At 40.9% G+C, this 24,769-nt stretch overlaps 2 protein-coding genes across 5 annotated transcripts in view; one reads left to right on the top strand and one right to left on the bottom strand.

The window, feature by feature from the left end:
• Positions 1–24,769, bottom strand: part of Su(var)3-3 (lysine-specific histone demethylase Su(var)3-3) — a 786,450-nt gene that overhangs the window by 668,321 nt on the left and 93,360 nt on the right. The gene's annotated exons all lie outside the window — the stretch shown is intronic.
• The window catches only part of LOC145988729 (organic cation transporter protein-like), a 65,971-nt gene that overhangs the window by 4,359 nt on the left and 36,843 nt on the right, over positions 1–24,769 (top strand). Inside the window, exon 1 of one of the 4 annotated variants that reach the window (XM_083123848.1) lies at positions 3,423–3,490. The exons of 2 other annotated variants lie outside the window; for them this stretch is intronic. The gene's annotated coding sequence lies outside the window, so the exon portion shown is untranslated. Of the gene's footprint in view, positions 1–3,422; positions 3,491–8,364; positions 8,598–24,769 lie in introns of those variants that run through there. One more of the 4 variants, XM_083123847.1, reaches the window with a different exon arrangement.

Raw genomic sequence — 24,769 nt, 5'->3', positions numbered from 1 at the left:
TAAAACCGTAATTTGTCTGTGGTAGTGGGCTCTCAAATATGGATCGTGAAGTGAAAGACGCGGTAAAATTGAAATTTAAGTGAACATAGTCATCATCTCCATGCTAAAATGTAGTTTAGTCTATCTTACCAACACAGTGATATGTGAAAATGAAATACATGATTGTGGGCTGAAACTGCCAGGTTGACATGTAAATACCTTTGTTGTTCTCGTCCCGATATACAGTAGAACCAAGGGTAATATAGATGGTAGAACCAGATTTATTTTTCTCATAGCTATTCTCTAGTGTCAGAAAGAGAGAGAAGCAATCAGCTTGTTTTCCTGTGAACCAAGTTTGACATTCCTAGGTTACTCGGAACCAGTTAAGTGGTCGACTTTCGACTCTCCACCGAATTTCCCCGGTTCACATCCCGATGAGTGTCCTTTGTAAATCACTTCATCTATTTGGCTGATTGATTGTTTTCGTTTACTTCACTTCGCTCTTCTGCCACTTTTAGCTACTTTCGAAGATGAGGGTCAATATGATGAGACTGATGACCATGCCGAGATTCGAACCAAGTTTTATCTATTCACATCTAACAGTACTTAAATACGAGGGTTGGGGAATAAGTCATGGCAACCCAGTAATAATTCGACAATCGAAGGATGTATTAAAAATGTGTTATTTACAACTGAAAGAGTATGCATTATGGATATTTTGTTGGTAGGAATCATGAAAGAAAACCCAAACAACCCTGTGACATACACATGTATTAATGTACAAGTTACAAAAACCTGTCTGACCCTGCGACATACACATGTGCACATGTTACAAAAACTTTTCTGATTATGACAAGCCTTCGAAATAATCTCCTGCATTGTCCACAGCACGCTGCGCAGTAGGTGTCGTACACAAGCTGCCTTATGTGGCCTTCAATTATCGTGGAGTATGATTGCATTATGCAGTAGATCTGGACGCTTCTCCCTAACGTAGATGTCGCTGCAGGAACTCTTCCACATTGATGGCAGCGTGCTGTGGACAATGCGGGAGATTATTTCGAAGGTTTGTCATAATCAGACAAGTTTTTGTAACATGTGCACATGTGTATGTCACAGGGCCAGACAGGTTTTTGTAACTTGTACATTAACACATGTGTATGTCACAGGGTTGCTTCGGTTTTCTTTCATGATTCCTACCAACAAAATATCCATAATGCATACTCTTTCAGTTGTATATAACAAATATTTAATACATCCTTTGATTGTCGATTTATTACTGGGTTGCCATGACTTACTCCCCAACCCTCGTATCAATAGGGTACTGTTTTCCAGTGTTGTTGATTGGTACCTGAAAAAGAGGTTTGATTTTCACTTCACGTTCACGTCAGACGAATAATTTCCTCGCCTGTCCTTTATCGTGTGGGATAACAAGGTGTACCGTCACGTATTGTTGCATAACCTTCCCCAGCTGGTTACTTCTTCCAGCATGTCCTTGAATATTTCCCCCGACATTTTGCGCTGCTATGAATTCGTTGCGTCACATCTACGTGGCATATAAATACAATATTGCACGTTTCTATTTGTAGGTCATTGCACTGATGCAAGAATGCAAAAAATATATGGGGCGTCAACTGCGGTGTGTTCAAGAGGCGACTATCAAGTTTCAGCCATTCTGAACTAACCTGAAACCAAAAGTTTTGTTGACTGAAAAGTTATTGTTTCTGTCAAGTGCTGTAACGTTACATTGTGATGTCCTTGGCTGCAACGGCAATGAAATTGGGGAGCGCTCAGGTTGGAGATACGCAATGTGGTATTTAAGAAATTTCCAGGGGGGAATTCTACTGACTGTCAAGGGACAGCATGAGATAATGACTTTATGCCATATAACATTTCCCTCCATGGATAATATTTATCAAGCAGAGGGGGAAATCCCCCCGATCCCCCTGCAAAGACCACCCTGGGGATATGTAATAATTGTTACGATGGACGTCCAGATAAGGTCAAGGTAGGGAATCAGTCGGCCCCCGTTGCGGAGTGGTTAGCACATCGCGCTACGACGGCAGGGGTCCTGGGTTCGAACCCTGGCCTCGGCATGGATGCTTGTGATTGTCCGATCATCAATTTCATCATATCATCACTTATCCCCATCTTCGCAAATTAGCCGAAAGTGACACAAGAAGCGAAGTAAAATAAAGCAAATCAATCAATCAAGGTAGGGAATAATCCCCGAAATAAGAAAAATAATACTTATTCTTCTTTGTGCCGGAGTTTCGGATGCCGCTTCGTGGCCGAGCGAATTAACTTCGACTTCCGATGTCGCCACCGAAGTTAACGGGTTCAAATCTCGGCGTGTGCATGGGTGTTCTTTGTGAGTGTCGCTTAATCATGTCATTGTTCATCCTCATCGTCCCGATGAGTCAAAAGTTGAAGAAAAGCGACACTAAATACACAAATACCGATACGATTTAGGAAGATGAGGCTACAGCCCCAAGTTCTGATCTGCAAAGGGCTCTCCACTGGAGAGAAGAAATTGCTTTCAAAATGATCACAAACTGAGAAAAATGTGATAAACATAACTAACAACCTGACAGAATTTTATCTAACAAGTTACCACTGAAATTGTCTGTAGGATGGCAGTGGCGGTGATGAGGGGGAGCGTGGGGAGGGCAACTGCCAGCCCCCTCCCACTTTTTGGCCCCGCACTACTTCTCTAGGAAAAGAAAGTGGTTCTGGCACTCAATCGCCGACACTTTAGGGGGCCTCACGAAGATGTTAGTTCTGGATCTCCACTGTATACATCTACTGCTCCAGTTATCACATAGCTATTCATTGAAACTTTCTAGTTTGATCTTCCTTTCTATTTTAGTACTGATTTCATCCTGCACCAACACCAACTGTATTTTTCCAAAGTTTGTTTGTATGGATTTAAACTTCACTATATTGAAATTCATCGATAGATTTCGCTCAAATACAACAGTACCTCAACCTACTGATTGCGCTCAAATCCAATACCATAGCAGTCCTATTTCACATCTAACAGCTATACACATTTTAAACTGAAAAACTTTAAATTTACGGCAATTAGCGTGGTCACAAAATTAGCGTCTGGCTCCCACGCCACCAAATAAGGTACTATATCTGAAAGTTTTATTGCCATATTTGGTGTCCAACAAAAGATTGGAAAAAGTCAAGAATGAGTGAAAGGCACTTTGATGCGCTGTTCGTTATCTACATCTCAAAGACAATGGAAATCATCGTTCAGAATCCTCCTCTATAGCAACCTTCACCGGAAAAGACACTGACACACAGCCTCTTCGCCGACATAGACATGAAAATGCTGAGCCACTCCTCCACATCCGATTAGATGACCAGGATAATTTCGCGGATATCCGTTTTGCAGGGAACTTCCCGCCGTTGAGTACATTCCCGCGTTCCTAGCAGTTAGCTGTGTTTACACGAGGTTAATAATATGTAACTTTCCAAAGAAGACTATACATACGACCATTGGGAAGTGAGTACAATTTGTTAAACATATTACTTTTTCACAGCGTAAAAAGTACGAATTTGTAACACGAAAACACCACGCAAGTAGTGTAACTTTTAATTATAGTGCTAAGGCTTTTACACTTAGTATTGCTTACCATGTAATCTCTTTATTTTTCATGAATAAGACTACAATTTTGATGCATCTTTTTTTTGGGAAGGGGGGGGGGAATACATTGCTCAGTTATATATTCATGAGTTTCTAAGAAAAGGAGCTAAACCAAGTATCTTTGATAGGCATCCTGAGATATCAATGGTTAAACATATGCAAATTCTTTACTTTCGATTCATTGACTACGACAGGCACACAGGTACTCAGATGGAGAGAGAACCTTTACAACACGTTAGGTTAGTATTAGTGCAGAGGCGTGGCGTGCATGTAGCCGGTGTTACCGCAGGTAACATCAAAATGTAAAGAAATTAAAAAGTTTTTTCTCAATAAAATAACAGCATTGTTAAATACGTTAACCGACAGCGTTGCAGTTGAGTGTATATTGCAGATGACATTTTTTCTGCAGCCGACAAAAGCGAAGAGGCAGACCGTTCGGCTACCCTCAAGAGGTAACAAGAGGAAAGGGCGCCAATGCAAGGGAACAGCGGGGAAAGACAGGCAAGTGTGCTAGGGGGTTACTTATATGCCTGGCCTGCCTAGGGTCCCAGTTTCCGGTGCGGGCTACCGGATCAGCAAGTGTTGTCACATTGGATTTCCAAAAAATAGCTAAATCCCCCCTAAAACGGGGATACTATTTCTCTGAAGCACTGCAAAGCCAAAGCTGGATCTAACTACAACTGAGACTCTTTACGCAATAGACGAAAAGATAAGTAGGGGAAGGTGGGGGACTTTGCAACACTTTTCAGTTTATTTTTTTTTATTCAAAAACTGTTACAGTTGGAACAAGTTACAAATATGCTATGAAATGGTACATCTTTTGGCTACTTAAGAAACAAATATGAAATTTTAATTTTGAACCTCAAGTGAGAAAAGTCTGTTAATTTAAAGTAGGTCCGAGTGTTGCTATGTGCCCCATGCATGGGGTAAGTTGCAACAGTGTTTGGGGTACGTTGCAACAGTGATTATGCGTAGTCTGAATGACGCTATTTGCAATCAATGCACACGTAATAAGGATTTCTCTGCGCGCACAGCCAATGGGACCACATTTTGCATTGTTTGCACTGCACCCAGTCTTCTTCTTCTTTGTAGGATTCTCCACACACTAAACAGTGATATTCTTTGCAAGAACTTTGGAATAATGTTTTCTTGCACATAATTTTCTTCTTGCCCTTTTCCTTTGCACTACTCTTTTTTGCATCTTCCAAAGACTTTTTTTCAGGTGTGTCTGTTTTAATGGCACTTCGTTTACGTTTACGATTCGTCGTTTTCCTGGGTTCAGCCTTTGGGTATGGACGAACATTTTCAGGAGAGAAGGAAACTTTAGGTCTACTCACTACTGAAGACATTTGTGTGTCACTTGGACCCGGCATTTCAATTTGCGAAAGCAAATGTTCATTTTGAACATCACCTGAAGATGATTTAGTTGGCAGTGCATCGCACCTGGCAGTTTGGACTATGTCATCACTATCAGATTCGGGAGGCCTACTATCTACCTGTCGTGCTGGATTTGGTCGATCTGAAACGAAACACGACGCAAAGTCGCTTTCTTGGAATACCTCAGAATTGAAGGGAAATATTCCTGTTTGAACAAAACCTGATGTTATGTTGGTAGGGGTAACTGTATTCAAAAATGCTGTTTTAACTATCTGTGGTATGTCGTAGATTGTAAGAGTTTTTCCTGGATGATTCTTATACCAAGAATCAATTGCTCGGCCACACACTTTCTTAAATGGACCAAAAACACTGACATCTAACGGTTGTAGTCGATGCGAACAGTGTGGAGGAAATGACAAAAGGGTAATATTATTATTTTTGCATTCAACTAAAGCTTAGGATTCACCTGAGAAATGAAGTGTCGAATGAATTGGACAAACGTTTCCTCAATCATCCAACCTGAACCAGTAGCTGCTCCAATGCAGTCTGTTGGGCCATCTCGAATGAAATGGTCCCGAAAGTTCTTACGTGGAAATATTAGCATTGGAGGTATAAAAGTCCCTTGAGCACTAACTGCCACTGCAACTGTCACAAGTTAACCTCTTTCTGCACTGCTCACTATCCCAACCTGTTTTGTTCCTTTTCGAGCTACAACCTTATTTGGTTTCATGACAGTTGTGACACAAGTTTCATCCATGTTCCAAATTCTTGAGGATGAATAATTGTTTCTGAACAGAACTTCGGAAACTTTGTCAAAAAACATGCGCACATTTTCTTTGTTGAAACTGTACATTCGTGCTAAAGAAGTTGATTCAGGCAAGCGCACCGAAAGATCTTTGTTTCTCTGTAGGAATCCCCTGAACCATTCAATACCAGCCATTCCGTTTACCGACCACGATGAAGGAGCACTTATATCAAACTTAATTGCACAGAGATGAGCCAATTTTCGCACTTCCTGTGGTGTTAATCCAAACATAATCTCACTGGAACGCTGCAAGTACATTTTGAAGATATTATCTTCTTCCTCTGAAAACACTTTCCACGTTTTCGCATAACCACAACTTATGTTCTGTCCCTCACGAGGTCCACTTTCTTGTAATTTCTTCTTTTGTATGTATCTTGAGAGGGTTGAATAATGAATGTTGAGCTCTGCAGCCACTTGTCTTAAGTTGACATTTTTGTCATCTTCGTGTTCCAGGACTATATTTGCTGCTCTATCCATCACATCAGGCGGTGTAGTCCCCTTTTGGGTCTTCCTCTTGTAGTTCCTCATCTTGCAGGCTACCTGAAACAATAGAAATAATAATAATAATAATAATAATAATAATAATAATAATAATAATATGGCAACAATTATACAGCAATTCGACAACAATAATTTCGGCGGGAACATAAGAAGGAACAATTTTTTAAAAATAAATCTGCAAGACGAAAGAGACCATATCAGAGAGCATAACAATATTAATGTTTCATGCTGCTAGAAGAAATTACATGCACATGATTATAAACAATAATTCATTCACAATTTACGTATTTATCTAGCACTATTAAGTGAAATATAGTGTTTTCTTGCCATACTGACGTGCGTGTAATTTTGTATAGGAATAAATAAGTGAACATTCAAAATGTGTTTTGGTTACTGAATATAGGACTAAATATATGCGATCACATTTTTCTTTTACTTGAAAAGATTGTAAAATTAGTAAACAATAAACCGTATTTCGATTTATCACATTCGGGACAGTGAAGAATTACATTCAATATCTTATTCAAGCGCTGGTCTGTCATGGGGCAGTTTGCAACATTGTGGGGTTAGTTACAACATCTGTTGCAACTTGCCTCACCGACATGTTTGATTACGAAAGCTATTCTTGCCTCCACAAAAATTGCATAACATAAAAAGCAATATCACTTTCCACACCTTCAATAAACATGATTTCAATTGACCACATGTCGCATGCTGTGGTCATTTATAGGAATTGCGTATTGAAAATTGTAAGAGATTCTTAAAAATTACTCACCGTCCTCAAAATTCTTCTTTCTTCCTCCACTCTGACAACATCTGAAAAACTGGCGTAACGAACGGTTCATCAGAGACACCTACCAACGTGTGTTGGAACGACAGTAAGCGCAACGCAGTAGAGCCATCCTACATAACAGAAAAAGCACTGTTGCAACGTGCCTTTGTTGCAAAGTGCCCCACTTTCCCCTACTTGATGCGATTCGTGATTTGGACAAACCTTGCTCCAAAAACTAAGTTGGCAACGGTAGTACGTACATCTGAACTTCCTTTCCACCGCTGGAGGAGGGGAATTCTGTCGTCTGATCACCGCAGAAACGTCAAACTGGCCGAGAAATGTGTGGTTTTTCCCCTTTCATCTCTTTGCAAAGAAACAGAGGTGGTTGACAAGGCTCGACCACTATTCACTGGATTTTCGCGGTAACTGTCTCATGAGTGGTAGTTCTTTCTAGGAGTGATTGTGGGTAAATCATTGAGCGGATTAAAAAAAAAGAACGAAATGAACAAAAATCTAGATCAAAGGCGTTTTCTTTTTTTTTTGGGGGGGGGGGTAGGGTGAAGATGATAACGTCTGATGGCCGGTAACACTTTTGAAAAAGTCACGCTACGCCACTGTATGAGGGAGATGTTTACTTTCACCAAATTTTACGTTTCGAAATTTAGTAGTTTCTGAGATTGTTGACTAAAAGAGACAATATCAAACAGCGGCGGTTAGTGGCTCCGAAGAAGACGGGGTAATAGAGAAAATTAGTGTAATTCATCTAATTGTCTCTATTAGCCCATTTTCTTTCTATTAGTTCTACACCTAATGCAGCCACTGATGTTATGAAAAATATTAATTCCCAGATCTTTGAACTTGACAAATTTCATATGTATAGCTCAAACGGTTTCGGAGATTCGAGGAGATTAGTAAAGGTGGCAAGCCGGCAAGCTCGGGATGCCACGGCGATCGCGGAGATAAGATAATGTCCATCGAGTGGGGGGGGGGGGGTACCTTTTAAAAAAAACTGGTTTACATGAAAAATTGCAAAGCCCAAATGAATAGTTGGCAACAAGTTGTTCTTTGATCCTTTCACGAAGCTCACTCCGATGTCGAGATGTGACGGTCGTTAAGCGAAGAATACAAGTGGAGCTAGACAATTACATATCGTAACCTCTTGCATAAGTTGTCTTCTCCTTTTTCCGCTCGAGGAGACACACGCATGCGCACGTCTTAGGTTATCCTTCGAAGTTATGTGTTCGAGACTAGCCAGTGGGTGCGTGTTGTTTGCCTGTAAAGGGCGAGTAGGAGCTCGAATGTCCATGCTGATCGAGACTTCCAACCGGTCTTGGTTCAGGATTCGAATCCTGGAAATGGCAAATAAGTGATAGAGGCAAAAATATTATCGAAACTAGTTCTAATTCGTAAGTGCGCGTACCGTTGTTTGGGGCGCAGCAAGTGCACAGCTAGTGGAAGATTCGGTTCGGTCCGTCTCTCTTGTAGCCTCTTTTCTGCTTGAGTAGTAGAAGGTAAGTGCTTGTTTTAACAGGGACGTTTTGTGTGTTTGCTAAATGATATAATTCATTTCCATGTCATTACAAATCAATTAATTTCCCCCTTTGTTCTTAGTTTGAACTTGCTATTGGAAGGCCATGTATGGTTATAGAGTTTGTTTATTTTAGTTTGGTTTCCAAATCCATTTGATGCACAGAATACATAATCGGGGCTGGGCTTACGGTTTAAAGTGGAAACGGATTCACTATGTGCCTGCACCGGGTATCGAACTCGGGACCCCTCGATTACAAGCCACGACGTTACCACTACGACATCCAAAAGGCCCACCAGTAGAGGAAAAGGTCTAAATATGGGCCCCCCTTTTTATTTGTCATTTTCGGAGGAAAAAAATTAATATATCAAGCACCCGCCTTTAAAATGCATATATATGAAATATATACTTAAATGTAATAGCATGCTAAAGTATAAAAGGTCTCAATTTTTTTTAAAAAAAAAAAACAATTTCCAAAAAATGGTAAAATGATGTATTTCAAAATTGTGATCTAATTATGGGCTACTAGTGGCAATATCACTAAAAGCAATTAAAAATTTTAAAAAAGACAGTCATTTATCGCTAAAACATTATAAAATTCATATTTATGAATAGTCTGTTGTTTCGAAAATCACGCGGAATGGGAAAAATTGAAATTAAGAAAAACATCCAAATATTTGTTGAAAATGTGATCCCAGCATTAGACCTCATGTCACAGCCCATATTTAGAGAGTGTTGATATAAAACGAGACGAAACTTGGCAGTGTCTTGGTCTCGTCTCGAGTTGCCTGTCTCTTTCTAGTTCTCGTCTCGAAATGAACAGTATAAATAACATATTCGATGTGTCAGCACACACACTTTTTTTAACCCCTCGCTTCAACGCCACGAGACCTCCAAAAACGGAATTTCATCCTGAATATATATGCAATCACGCAGCACACGGTCAAAATTGCCACTAACGGATTGATTTTGCAATTACTGTAAACAAAATATATGGCTTATCTATCAATAATCTGGTAGATATACTTTTGACATGTCTGAAGAAGAAATTTGATTTAGGTAAACTCTTCAATTTCTTTTCACGATTTTACAGAGGTCTGTCGCGACGGGTCTGTTCTCGTTCTCGTCTCGATTTTGGCAAGCCTGTCTCGGTCTCGGTAACATCCTCACTGCCAATTTTGGCTAATCGCGAAAATTAGATAAAGTGGGCAAAAGGACAATCACAAACACACATGAACACAACACGAGCCCCACAGAGGATAACAGTGGCTGTGGGTCCAGACGGCAAAGCCTCGTTAGTATGCAAAATGCAGTCCAGTATGTAGAACGTGGAAGGGAAGTTAACATTTGGGTGTCCCCTTACACCCCAGGAATGGAGAGAAGAAGTGAGCAGGAAAATAATGGGGGAGGGGGAAGTAAAATTTTCGAATAGCAAAAAAGAGCTTGAATACTTCGGGGTTGAAAACTTAGAGAGAAAAAATAATGTCAGTCCAGAGATGCGACATATTTTACGTTTGGAGGCAAGCACATGGCTAATATGTTTTTAGATAAGAGCCCGTGTTTAGCCTAGAGAAAGCGGAAACTAAATCATCCAGCGTCGATGTCGAAACGTATAGTGGAATGTTTGCAATCAAGACACATGGGAAATGTCCCACAACGTACACTCACCTCAATTAGTACTCCGGCAGTTTGTTTCTTTATACAACATATTTGCAGAAGCAATTCAATCTACAGGTGTATCAATATACGCTGTAAAAAACACAGCTTTTTACTAACTTCGTTGACCCCGCATATGTATATCTTGCCTGATGAACGAGCTCTGAAATCAACCCTTGCCCAACACCGTCTTCCACAAACTGACAGTTGGCAAACAGTCAACGGGTGAAATTGAGAAACTAAGGTTCTGTGGCCAAATCAAACAAAAACTAACTAAACCAAATCCATGATGTGGAAGAATGTGTGCAACAGGAACGTATTTACGTATTTCCGATTTCACTGTGCTCTGACACCCGTACATTTCGCAATTCTATCGCTATAGAGATGGTACCGAGAGAGTGATGGCTGTTTAAAACACGAGAACGACATCAGATCTTTCGAGACGAGACCGAGAATGAGACAGACCTCTGTACAGTCGATACGAGACGAGACTATACTTGACATCAGGGTTCTCGTCTCGTCAGTCTCTCTGGTATGATATTTGAAATACAGGGTGCCCCAAACGAAAGTATGCCCAAAACAAAAGTGATGTTAACCTTTGGGTAATTTTGTTTGGGCCACCCATTATTATTACAACTAAACTTGTGTCTTCCCGATGATATATAGTGATAATGTCGTAGCCTTGTTACGAAGAGGTCTCACTCAGGTTCGATACCCGATGGTGGCACAAAGTGGTTCGGATCCCACTTTAAACTTAAGCCTTTCTGTGCATAAAATGTACTTAAAAACAAACTAAAACCTGTTACAGTAGACTCGCGATTATCCGAGCTAATTGGGACCGACTACCTGGGATACGGAAAAACTCGGATAATACGGAGATAATGTGCTAATAGGTCTTAAATGACGAAACAACAATTAAAACTGCATAGTAATTATTTATTACTAGTACAACATAAATGAGAAGATTACTTTTTCAAAAAGTCTTTCATAGTTTTTTTGGGCTGCTCATATTCACTTTCTTCATCGTTTTCCGCGCTAAACCACTTACCCCGCTCACAATTTGACTCACCCACTTTTCAATGTCCTTCCGCTTACGTCTCCAATCTCCAACAGTCACTTCCCGGACTCTATAATCAGCAGCACCTTTTTAATAGACTCACCTTTATCCAACCTTTTTATTGCGTTGAATTTTGTTTCCAGAGAAACCACACACCTTTTCCGTTTACCACTCATACTACATTACTCGCTTAAAATAGGCCTACACAGATTTAAACACCACCGTAACAATCGGATACACCGACAATGTAAGGAACACGTGCATCGCGGACGGTGACTTGACTCCAACTTACTAGTAGTAAACAAACATAACGTTATGAAGCGCGATGTTTTCCAACCACTCCCTCGGTTAATCGGGACTCGGTTAATCGCGAGTCTACTGTACTTTACTGTGTGACTTATTCACACGTACCAAGTGAATATCTACCTGATTATTTGTAGATAAGTCATATTTTTTTCTTGTTGATAGCAAAGCCAATCCATTAGTGTCAATTCTGAGCCTGTGCTGCATGGTTGCATGTATTCAGGATACAATTCCGCTTTTCGAGGGATTTGTAGAATTGAAACGAGACGTCAAACAGAGAAACGTTATTGAGCAATATTGTGTGCCTTCATTACCTCTATGCACTGTGCACGTTTGTGTGGCGACAAGTTATACGTATATATTGCCCATATTATATGTTTCGAGACAAGACCACTGCTCTTCAGTGGCAGTAGTGTAAGGGTCATTCCATGTCAAATCATCCAGAATTTTGTGAAAATGTCACCCACCATCTCCGATTTTGATGAAATTCAGTATACTTATAGAACTTTTCATGCTGATTACAAAAATGACAACTTTTTTTAGATTGGTCAAGGGGTTCAGAAATTACGCGCTCTTAAAAATCTCTGTGTACGCCACATGCGGCTCTACTTCGAATGACACGCATTAGGCTATAAATTATAGTATCTTCTCTCAGGTTTGCCGTAGAAACTTCAAGTTTGATTTCATTTGCTCAGGATAGTGTAACCTTTCATTGAAATAAGATTTCTGATCAGTGTATCAATAATCATGTATTTTATGTATAGTTTAATGTATTTTTTTAGAAAAATAAATGACTAACTTCAAGAACGAATTTCGTGCAATGCCCCCCCTTCAATTTCACCCAAATTTTATATACAGGTAGCTGAGAGTGGGTACTAATGCTTCATGGAAAAATTGGAATGGGCGGTTCAGAGACAGGGTGATAAAAAAATAATTTGCATTAAAAGTTAATCTTATTATAAATGCTTATGTATCCGCACAAAGTCTGAAGTACAATATGTTTTGAGGTATAGTGTTCAAAATTTCTGTTCACTATGTGTGAAGGCAAGCATAGGCGTAACCTGGTGGGGGCAAAGGGAATCATTTTCCCTATCCAAAATTTATACCTACACCTACAAGTTAAATATATTTTGTGAACCTCCTGACACTTTAGGAACAAACAAAAAGAGAGTAATTATTGTGATTTTTCAAATGTATTTAGCAAATAATGTTTGACACTATTTTTATGGGAATGAAAACTTTGATTCTCTCAACCAAAGATAGTTCCCAAGCTCCCAAGTTACGCCCAAGAAGATAGTACCGAAAAATACTTACTCGATTGTATTCTATGCATTGCCAAAATTTCATGCACTATAAATTGTGCCGTTCACATTTTCTGTTCCCAACTGTAAAAAAAAATATATCTGTACCTTCTCTGGATGCTACGTAAAAGGCATTTCTTGGAATTGCCGACCTGTCAAGGAAGCTATGCTTTGTTGCATACTAACTTCATCCACGTTTTCAATTCATATCTACTTGTATGTGAAAACTTCAGTGTTTTAGGTGGACTGTCGAGCTAGGAAAAAGTCATCGTTGAAGGAGTGGATCTTTGGATTTTGTTGAACTTGGAATGGAGGAGAAAGAAATAGGTGCAAGTGGAATCAATGACACCATATTCAAAATACCATGGTCAGCATTCAAATGATTTCTTAATTAAAATCGTTCTAGCAAAGTTGATTCTGTGTTTCATCATTTATTTGCAGTAGTAATGTAGGTTTATGAAGACATACGGATTATGTACTAGAAACACAATTTGTAACTTTTACACAAATCAATGATCATTAACTGTAAGTTTCTTTTACACTAACTGTAAAGTAACTCAGTTACTTTCAAAGTACCAGTAACTGTAACAGAGTTACTTTTTAAATGAGTAACTGAAACTCGGTTACTTGTAAACAGTAACTTACCGAACACTGTAAATAACCTGCAGCCTAAGTTCAAAACAGTGCATACTTAATCTTCCTGGTGCTGTTGTATAGTACTTTGCAATCGCTGACACATTGTACTGCAGGTTGTTATCATTTCACCTTACGTGATTAATAAGAAATTTATGCCTCTAATACTATTTCTATGGAATTGGTACTTCATTGCTGAACTTGTTACTTGATACTGTTGATGTCTATACAAGTCTTCTAAGTGTTCCAACCACCCCATCACAAGGAGATTTTCTCTGGTATGTGGCAAGAAAAGCTCCATTTGGAAAAACTTCAATCAGGACAAATGTGTATTATCAATTCTTATTTCATATTACGTATCTCCGTGAAGAGTATAAAAAAATTTCATATTGAGATAAAATGCACAAAAAGAAGAATGTTCTCGAAGAAAAGTTGCTAAAGCTTGGGAATGCTAATGACTGATTATAATATTTTTTAAAAAAATTGAAGACAGTTGAAACTAACATAGATAGAGTGGAACTTTGATTTTACGTTGTTCAGGGGACCAAGCTGAAAGAACTTAGAATGCGAGAAAATGTAAAACCGAGGAAAATTTGCTATGTTGGGACCACGAATATTGAATGTAAAATGCAGGGAAATGTAAAATCGAGGAACTTGAAATCGGGGTTCCACTGCAATTATTATTTGTAGGTTTTAATTAATCTATAAATTTTAGATAGGGGAAATGATTCCCTTTGCGCCCACCAGGTTACGCCTATGCTTGCCTTCACACATAGCGAACAGAAATTTTGAATATTATACCTCAAAACATATTGTACTTCAGACTTTGTGCTAAATATATAAGCATTTATAATAAGATTAACTTTTAATGCAAATTATTTTTTTATCACCCTGTCTCTGAACCGCCCATCCCAATTTTTCCATGAAGCATTAGTACCCACTCTCAGCTACCTGTATATAAAATTTGGGTGAAATTGAAGGGGGGGCATTGCACGAAATTCGTTCTTGAAGTTAGTCATTTATTTTTCTAAAAAAATACATTAAACTATACATAAAATACATGATTATTGATACACTGATCAGAAATCTTATTTCAATGAAAGCTTACACTATCCTGAGCAAAAGAAATCAAACTTGAAGTTTCTACGGCAAACCTGAGGGAAGATACTATAATTTATAACCTAATGCGTGTCATTCGAAGTGGAGCCGCATGTGGCGTACAGGGAGATTTTTAAGAACGCGTAATTTCTGAACCCCTTGACCAATCTCAAAAAAGTTGTCATTTTTGTAATTAGTATCAAAAGTTCTATAAGTATACCGAATTTCATCAAAATCGGAGATGGTGGGTGACATGGCCTGGATGATTTGACGTGGAATGACCCGTAAACTAGTTGTTGTATCAACTTTATATATATATATATATATATATATATATACACACACACACACACACACACACATACATATACTTTTACGTAAATTATTTTGCATTTTAGTATCATTCTTTACCCCTCAATTTCAACAGTATTTCAACAGTTCTACAATACATGGCAAATTATTTGTCATCACGTGCGGTATTTGTAATTTAAAAGTTGGATTCAGTGTTTTAAGTTTTTCTTATTCAGGGGTTCCGGGATCGAATCCCGGTGTAACGGGGAATTTGGACTCCGTAGAAAAGTGACTGTACAGTCAATTTTCTACGGAGTCCAAATTCCCCGTTTTCGTGACGGGGAAATTGGACTCCGTAGAAAAATGACTGTACAGTCAATTTTCTACAGAGAAAAATGACTGCCCTTTTCAGTTCCCGTCAATTAAGCAGGGGGTAAAATATCCCCGTAGAAAAATGACTGCCTGTCAATTCCCACTTAAAAGAGGGGGTACAAATTCCCCGTAGAAAAGTGACTGCCCCCTTAAACTATGCTTATATTAGTAGGGGGTACAATTTTCCCGTAGAAAAGTGACTGCCCCCTTAAATCCTGCTTATATTAGGAGGGGGTATAATTTCCCCGTAGAAAAGTGACTGCCCTATTAAATCCTACTAATATCAGAAGGGGGTACAATTTCCCCGTAGAAAAGTGACTGCCCCCTTATATCCTGCTTATATTAGGAGGGGGTACAAATTCCCCGTAGAAAAGTGACTGCCCCCTTAAACTCTGCTTATATTAAGAGGGGGTACAATTTCCCCGTAGAAAATTGACTGCCCCCTTAAATCCTGCTTATATTAGGAGGGGGTATAATTTCCCCGTAGAAAAGTGACTGCCCTATTAAATCCTGCTAATATCAGAAGGGAGTACAATTTCCCCGTAGAAAAGTGACTGCCCTATTAAATCCTGCTAATATCAAAAGGGGGTACAATTTCCCCGTAGAAAAGTGACTGCCCCCTTATATCCTGCTTATATTAGGAGGGGGTACAAATTCCCCGTAGAAAAGTGACTGCCCCCTTAAACTCTGCTTATATTAGGAGGGGGTACAATTTCCCCGTAGAAAAGTGACTGCCCCCTTAAACTCTGCTTATATTAGGAGGGGGTACAATTTCCCCGTAGAAAAGTGACTGCCCCCTTAAATCCTGCTTATATTAGGAGGGGTATAATTTCCCCGTAGAAAAGTGACTGCCCTATTAAATCCTGCTAATATGAGAAGGGGGTACAATTTCCCCGTAGAAAAGTGACTGCCCCCTTATATCCTGCTTATATTAGGAGGGGGTATAATTTCCCCGTAGAAAAGTGACTGCCCTATTAAATCCTGCTAATATCAGAAGGGGGTACAATTTCCCCGTAGAAAAGTGACTGCCCCCTTATATCCTGCTTATATTAGGAGGGGGTACAAATTCCCCGTAGAAAAGTGACTGCCCCCTTAAACTCTGCTTATATTAGGAGGGGGTACAATTTCCCCGTAGAAAAGTGACTGCCCCCTTAAATCCTGCTTATATTAGGAGGGGGTATAATTTCCCGTAGAAAAGTGACTGCCCTATTAAATCCTGCTAATATCAGAAGGGGGTACAATTTCCCCGTAGAAAAGTGACTGCCCCCTTATATCCTGCTTATATTAGGAGGGGGTATAATTTCCCCGTAGAAAAGTGACTGCCCTATTAAATCCTGCTAATATGAGAAGGGGGTATAATTTCCCCGTAGAAAAGTGACTGCCCCCTTATATCCTGCTTATATTAGGAGGGGGTACAAATTCCCCGTAGAAAAGTGACTGCCCTCTTAAACTCTGCTTACATTAGGAGGGGGTACAATTTCCCCGTAGAAAAGTGACTGCCCCCTTAAACTCTGCTTATATTAGGAGGGGGTACAATTTCCCCGTAGAAAAGTGACTGCCCCCTTAAATCCTGCTTATATTAGGAGGGGGTTTAATTTCCCGTAGAAAAGTGACTGCCCAATTAAATCCTGCTAATATCAGAAGGGGGTACAATTTCCCCGTAGAAAAGTGACTGCCCCCTTATATCCTGCTTATATTAGGAGGGGGTATAATTTCCCCGTAGAAAAGTGACTGCCCTATTAAATCCTGCTAATATGAGAAGGGGGTACAATTTCCCCGTAGAAAAGTGACTGCCCCCTTATATCCTGCTTATATTAGGAGGGGGTACAAATTCCCCGTAGAAAAGTGACTGCCCCCTTAAACTCTGCTTATATTAGGAGGGGGTACAATTTCCCCGTAGAAAAATGACTGCCCCCTTAAACTCTGCTTATATTAGGAGGGGGTACAATTTCCCCGTAGAAAAGTGACTGCCCCCTTGAATCCTGCTTATATTAGGAGGGGGTATAATTTCCCCGTAGAAAAGTGACTGCCCTATTAAATCCTGCTAATATGAGAAGGGGGTACAATTTCCCCGTAGAAAAGTGACTGCCCCCTTATATCCTGCTTATATTAGGAGGGGGTACAAATTCCCCGTAGAAAAGTGACTGCCCCCTTAAACTCTGCTTATATTAGGAGGGGGTACAATTTCCCCGTAGAAAAGTGACTGCCCCCTTAAACTCTACTTATATTAGGAGGGGGTACAATTTTCCCGTAGAAAAGTGACCGCCCCCTTAAATCCTGCTTATATTAGGAGGGGGTATAATTTCCCCGTAGAAAAGTGACTGCCCTATTAAATCCTGCTAATATGAGAAGGGGGTACAATTTCCCCGTAGAAAAGTGACTGCCCCCTTATATCCTGCTTATATTAGGAGGGGGTACAAATTCCCCGTAGAAAAGTGACTGCCCCATTAAACTCTGCTTATATTAGGAGGGGGTACAATTTCCCCGTAGAAAAGTGACTGCCCCCTTAAATCCTGCTTATATTAGGAGGGGGTATAATTTCCTCGTAGAAAAGTGACTGCCCTATTAAATCCTGCTAATATGAGAAGGGGGTACAATTTCCCCGTAGAAAAGTGACTGCCCCCTTATATCCTGCTTGTATTAGGAGGGGGTATAATTTCCCCGTAGAAAAGTGACTGCCCTATTAAATCCTGCTAATATGAGAAGGGGGTACAATTTCCCCGTAGAAAAGTGACTGCCCCCTTAAATCCTGCTTATATTAGGAGGGGGTATAATTTCCCCGTAGAAAAGTTACTGCCCCATTAAATCCTGCTAATATTAGAAGGGGGTACAATTTCCCGTAGAAAAGTGACTGCCCCCTTATATCCTGCTTATATTAGGAGGGGGTACAAATTCCCCGTAGAAAAGTGACTGCCCCCTTAAACTCTGCTTATATTAGGAGGGGGTACAATTTCCCCGTAGAAAAGTGACTGCCCCCTTAAATCCTGCTTATATTAGGAGGGGGTATAATTTCCCCGTAGAAAAGTGACTGCCCTATTAAATCCTGCTAATATGAGAAGGGGGTACAATTTCCCCGTAGAAAAGTGACTGCCCCCTTAAACTCTGCTTATATTAGGAGGGGGTACAATTTCCCCGTAGAAAAGTGACTGCCCCCTTAAATCCTGCTTATATTAGGAGGGGGTTTAATTTCCCGTAGAAAAGTGACTGCCCAATTAAATCCTGCTAATATCAGAAGGGGGTACAATTTCTCCGTAGAACAGTGACTGCCCCCTTATATCCTGCTTATATTAGGAGGGGGTATAATTTCCCCGTAGAAAAGTGACTGCCCTATTAAATCCTGCTAATATGAGAAGGGGGTACAATTTCCCCGTAGAAAAGTGACTGCCCCCTTATATCCTGCTTATATTAGGAGGGGGTACAAATTCCCCGTAGAAAAGTGACTGCCCCATTAAACTCTGCTTATATTAGGAGGGGGTACAATTTCCCCGTAGAAAAGTGACTGCCCCCTTAAATCCTGCTTATATTAGGAGGGGGTATAATTTCCTCGTAGAAAAGTGACTGCCCTATTAAATCCTGCTAATATGAGAAGGGGGTACAATTTCCCCGTAGAAAAGTGACTGCCCCCTTATATCCTGCTTGTATTAGGAGGGGGTATAATTTCCCCGTAGAAAAGTGACTGCCCTATTAAATCCTGCTAATATGAGAAGGGGGTACAATTTCCCCGTAGAAAAGTGACTGCCCCCTTAAATCCTGCTTATATTAGGAGGGGGTATAATTTCCCCGTAGAAAAGTTACTGCCCCATTAAATCCTGCTAATATTAGAAGGGGGTACAATTTCCCGTAGAAAAGTGACTGCCCCCTTATATCCTGCTTATATTAGGAGGGGGTACAAATTCCCCGTAGAAAAGTGACTGCCCCCTTAAACTCTGCTTATATTAGGAGGGGGTACAATTTCCCCGTAGAAAAGTGACTGCCCCCTTAAATCCTGCTTATATTAGGAGGGGGTATAATTTCCCCGTAGAAAAGTGACTGCCCTATTAAATCCTGCTAATATGAGAAGGGGGTACAATTTCCCCGTAGAAAAGTGACTGCCCCCTTAAACTCTGCTTATATTAGGAGGGGGTACAATTTCCCCGTAGAAAAGTGACTGCCCCCTTAAATCCTGCTTATATTAGGAGGGGGTTTAATTTCCCGTAGAAAAGTGACTGCCCAATTAAATCCTGCTAATATCAGAAGGGGGTACAATTTCTCCGTAGAACAGTGACTGCCCCCTTATATCCTGCTTATATTAGGAGGGGGTATAATTTCCCCGTAGAAAAGTGACTGCCCTATTAAATCCTGCTAATATGAGAAGGGGGTACAATTTCCCCATAGAAAAGTGACTGCCCCCTTATATCCTGCTTATATTAGGAGGGGGTACAAATTCCCCGTAGAAAAGTGACTGCCCCCTTAAACTCTGCTTATATTAGGAGGGGGTACAATTTCCCCGTAGAAAAATGACTGCCCCCTTAAACTCTGCTTATATTAGGAGGGGGTACAATTTCCCCGTAGAAAAGTGACTGCCCCCTTGAATCCTGCTTATATTAGGAGGGGGTATAATTTCCCCGTAGAAAAGTGACTGCCCTATTAAATCCTGCTAATATGAGAAGGGGGTACAATTTCCCCGTAGAAAAGTGACTGCCCCCTTATATCCTGCTTATATTAGGAGGGGGTACAAATTCCCCGTAGAAAAGTGACTGCCCCATTAAACTCTGCTTATATTAGGAGGGGGTACAATTTCCCCGTAGAAAAGTGACTGCCCCCTTAAATCCTGCTTATATTAGGAGGGGGTATAATTTCCTCGTAGAAAAGTGACTGCCCTATTAAATCCTGCTAATATGAGAAGGGGGTACAATTTCCCCGTAGAAAAGTGACTGCCCCCTTATATCCTGCTTGTATTAGGAGGGGGTATAATTTCCCCGTAGAAAAGTGACTGCCCTATTAAATCCTGCTAATATGAGAAGGGGGTACAATTTCCCCGTAGAATAGTGACTGCCCCCTTATATCCTGCTTATATTAGGAGGGGGTACAAATTCCCCGTAGAAAAGTGACTGCCCCCTTAAACTCTGCTTATATTAGGAGGGGGTACAATTTCCCCGTAGAAAAGTGACTGCCCCCTTAAATCCTGCTTATATTAGGAGGGGGTATAATTTCCCCGTAGAAAAGTTACTGCCCCATTAAATCCTGCTAATATTAGAAGGGGGTACAATTTCCCGTAGAAAAGTGACTGCCCCCTTATATCCTGCTTATATTAGGAGGGGGTACAAATTCCCCGTAGAAAAGTGACTGCCCCCTTAAACTCTGCTTATATTAGGAGGGGGTACAATTTCCCCGTAGAAAAGTGACTGCCCCCTTAAATCCTGCTTATATTAGGAGGGGGTATAATTTCCCCGTAGAAAAGTGACTGCCCTATTAAATCCTGCTAATATGAGAAGGGGGTACAATTTCCCCGTAGAAAAGTGACTGCCCCCTTATATCCTGCTTATATTAGGAGGGGTACAAATTCCCCGTAGAAAAGTGACTGCCCCCTTAAACTCTGCTTATATTAGGAGGGGGTACAATTTCCCCGTAGAAAAGTGACTGCCCCCTTAAATTCTGATATATTAGGAGGGGGTATAATTTCCCCGTAGTAAAGTGACTGCCCTATTAAATCCTGCTAATATCAGAAGGGGGTACAATTTCCCCGTAGAAAAGTGACTGCCCCCTTATATCCTGCTTATATTAGGAGGGGGTATAATTTCCCCGTAGAAAAGTGACTGCCCTATTAAATCCTGCTAATATGAGAAGGGGGTATAATTTCCCCGTAGAAAAGTGACTGCCCCCTTATATCCTGCTTATATTAGGAGGGGGTACAAATTCCCCGTAGAAAAGTGACTGCCCCCTTAAACTCTGCTTACATTAGGAGGGGGTACAATTTCCCCGTAGAAAAGTGACTGCCCCCTTAAACTCTGCTTATATTAGGAGGGTTTACAATTTCCCCGTAGGAAAGTGACTGCCCCCTTAAATCCTTCTTATATTAGGAGGGGGTATAATTTCCCCGTAGAAAAGTGACTGCCCTATTAAATCCTGCTAATATGAGAAGGGGGTACAATTTCCCCCTAGAAAAGTGACTGCCCCCTTATATCCTGCTTATATTAGGAGGGGGTATAATTTCCCCGTAGAAAAGTGACTGCCCTATTAAATCCTGCTAATATGAGAAGGGGGTACAATTTCCCCGTAGAAAAGTGACTGCCCCCTTATATCCTGCTTATATTAGGAGGGGGTATAATTTCCCCGTAGAAAAGTGACTGCCCTATTAAATCCTGCTAATATGAGAAGGGGGTACAATTTCCCCATAGAAAAGTGACTGCCCCCTTATATCCTGCTTATATTAGGAGGGGGTACAAATTCCCCGTAGAAAAGTGACTGCCCCCTTAAACTCTGCTTATATTAGGAGGGGGTACAATTTCCCCGTAGAAAAATGACTGCCCCCTTAAACACTGCTTATATTAGGAGGGGGTACAATTTCCCCGTAGAAAAGTGACTGCCCCCTTGAATCCTGCTTATATTAGGAGGGGGTATAATTTCCCCGTAGAAAAGTGACTGCCCTATTAAATCCTGCTAATATGAGAAGGGGGTACAATTTCCCCGTAGAAAAGTGACTGCCCCCTTATATCCTGCTTATATTAGGAGGGGGTACAAATTCCCCGTAGAAAAGTGACTGCCCCCTTAAACTCTGCTTATATTAGGAGGGGGTACAATTTCCCCGTAGAAAAGTGACTGCCCCCTTAAACTCTACTTATATTAGGAGGGGGTACAATTTTCCCGTAGAAAAGTGACCGCCCCCTTAAATCCTGCTTATATTAGGAGGGGGTATAATTTCCCCGTAGAAAAGTGACTGCCCTATTAAATCCTGCTAATATGAGAAGGGGGTACAATTTCCCCGTAGAAAAGTGACTGCCCCCTTATATCCTGCTTATATTAGGAGGGGGTACAAATTCCCCGTAGAAAAGTGACTGCCCCATTAAACTCTGCTTATATTAGGAGGGGGTACAATTTCCCCGTAGAAAAGTGACTGCCCCCTTAAATCCTGCTTATATTAGGAGGGGGTATAATTTCCTCGTAGAAAAGTGACTGCCCTATTAAATCCTGCTAATATGAGAAGGGGGTACAATTTCCCCGTAGAAAAGTGACTGCCCCCTTATATCCTGCTTGTATTAGGAGGGGGTATAATTTCCCCGTAGAAAAGTGACTGCCCTATTAAATCCTGCTAATATGAGAAGGGGGTACAATTTCCCCGTAGAATAGTGACTGCCCCCTTATATCCTGCTTATATTAGGAGGGGGTACAAATTCCCCGTAGAAAAGTGACTGCCCCCTTAAACTCTGCTTATATTAGGAGGGGGTACAATTTCCCCGTAGAAAAGTGACTGCCCCCTTAAATCCTGCTTATATTAGGAGGGGGTATAATTTCCCCGTAGAAAAGTTACTGCCCCATTAAATCCTGCTAATATTAGAAGGGGGTACAATTTCCCGTAGAAAAGTGACTGCCCCCTTATATCCTGCTTATATTAGGAGGGGGTACAAATTTCCCGTAGAAAAGTGACTGCCCCCTTAAACTCTGCTTATATTAGGAGGGGGTACAATTTCCCCGTAGAAAAGTGACTGCCCCCTTAAATCCTGCTTATATTAGGAGGGGGTATAATTTCCCCGTAGAAAAGTGACTGCCCTATTAAATCCTGCTAATATGAGAAGGGGGTACAATTTCCCCGTAGAAAAGTGACTGCCCCCTTATATCCTGCTTATATTAGGAGGGGTACAAATTCCCCGTAGAAAAGTGACTGCCCCCTTAAACTCTGCTTATATTAGGAGGGGGTACAATTTCCCCGTAGAAAAGTGACTGCCCCCTTAAATCCTGATATATTAGGAGGGGGTATAATTTCCCCGTAGTAAAGTGACTGCCCTATTAAATCCTGCTAATATCAGAAGGGGGTACAATTTCCCCGTAGAAAAGTGACTGCCCCCTTATATCCTGCTTATATTAGGAGGGGGTATAATTTCCCCGTAGAAAAGTGACTGCCCTATTAAATCCTGCTAATATGAGAAGGGGGTATAATTTCCCCGTAGAAAAGTGACTGCCCCCTTATATCCTGCTTATATTAGGAGGGGGTACAAATTCCCCGTAGAAAAGTGACTGCCCCCTTAAACTCTGCTTACATTAGGAGGGGGTACAATTTCCCCGTAGAAAAGTGACTGCCCCCTTAAACTCTGCTTATATTAGGAGGGTTTACAATTTCCCCGTAGGAAAGTGACTGCCCCCTTAAATCCTTCTTATATTAGGAGGGGGTATAATTTCCCCGTAGAAAAGTGACTGCCCTATTAAATCCTGCTAATATGAGAAGGGGGTACAATTTCCCCCTAGAAAAGTGACTGCCCCCTTATATCCTGCTTATATTAGGAGGGGGTATAATTTCCCCGTAGAAAAGTGACTGCCCTATTAAATCCTGCTAATATGAGAAGGGGGTACAATTTCCCCGTAGAAAAGTGACTGCCCCCTTATATCCTGCTTATATTAGGAGGGGGTACAAATTCCCCGTAGAAAAGTGACTGCCCCCTTAAACTCTGCTTATATTAGGAGGGGGTACAATTTCCCCGTAGAAAAGTGACTGCCCCCTTAAACTCTGCTTATATTAGGAGGGGGTACAATTTCCCCGTAGAAAAGTGACTACCCCCTTAAATCCTGCTTATATTAGGAGGGGGTACAATTTCCCCGTAGAAAAGTGACTGCCCCCTTATATCCTGCTTATATTAGGAGGGGGTACAAATTCCCCGTAGAAAAGTGACTGCCCCCTTAAACTCTGCTTATATTAGGAGGGGGTATAATTTCCCCGTAGAAAAGTGACTGCCCTATTAAATCCTGCTAATATGAGAAGGGGGTACAATTTCCCCGTAGAAAAGTGACTGCCCCCTTATATCCAGCTTATATTAGGAGGGGGTACAAATTCCCCGTAGAAAAGTGACTGCCCCCTTATATCCTGCTTATATTAGGAGGGGGTACAATTCCCCGTAGAAAAGTGACTGCCCCCTTAAATACTGCTTATGTTAGGAGGGGGTAGAATTTCCCCGTAGAAAAGTGACTGCCCCCTTAAATAATGCTAATATGAGAAGGGGGTACAATTTCCCCGTAGAATAGTGACTGCCCCCTTAAATACTGCTTATATAAGAGGGGTATAATTTCCCCGTAGAAAAGTGACTGCCCCTTTAAATCCTGCTTATATTAGGAGGGGGTACAATTTCCCCGTAGAAAAGTGACTGCCCCTTTAAATCCTGCTAATATTAGAAGGGGGTACAATTTCCCCGTAGAAAAGTGACTACCCCTTTTATCTTTAATATATATGGAGGGGGTACAAATTTCCCCCTAGAAAAG

This window comes from Lepisma saccharinum, chromosome 6 (assembly GCF_977018435.1).
Source record: "Lepisma saccharinum chromosome 6, izLepSacc3.1, whole genome shotgun sequence".
Lineage (NCBI taxonomy): Eukaryota > Metazoa > Arthropoda > Insecta > Zygentoma > Lepismatidae > Lepisma > Lepisma saccharinum.
This window is presented reverse-complemented; position numbering and strand designations above follow the sequence as displayed.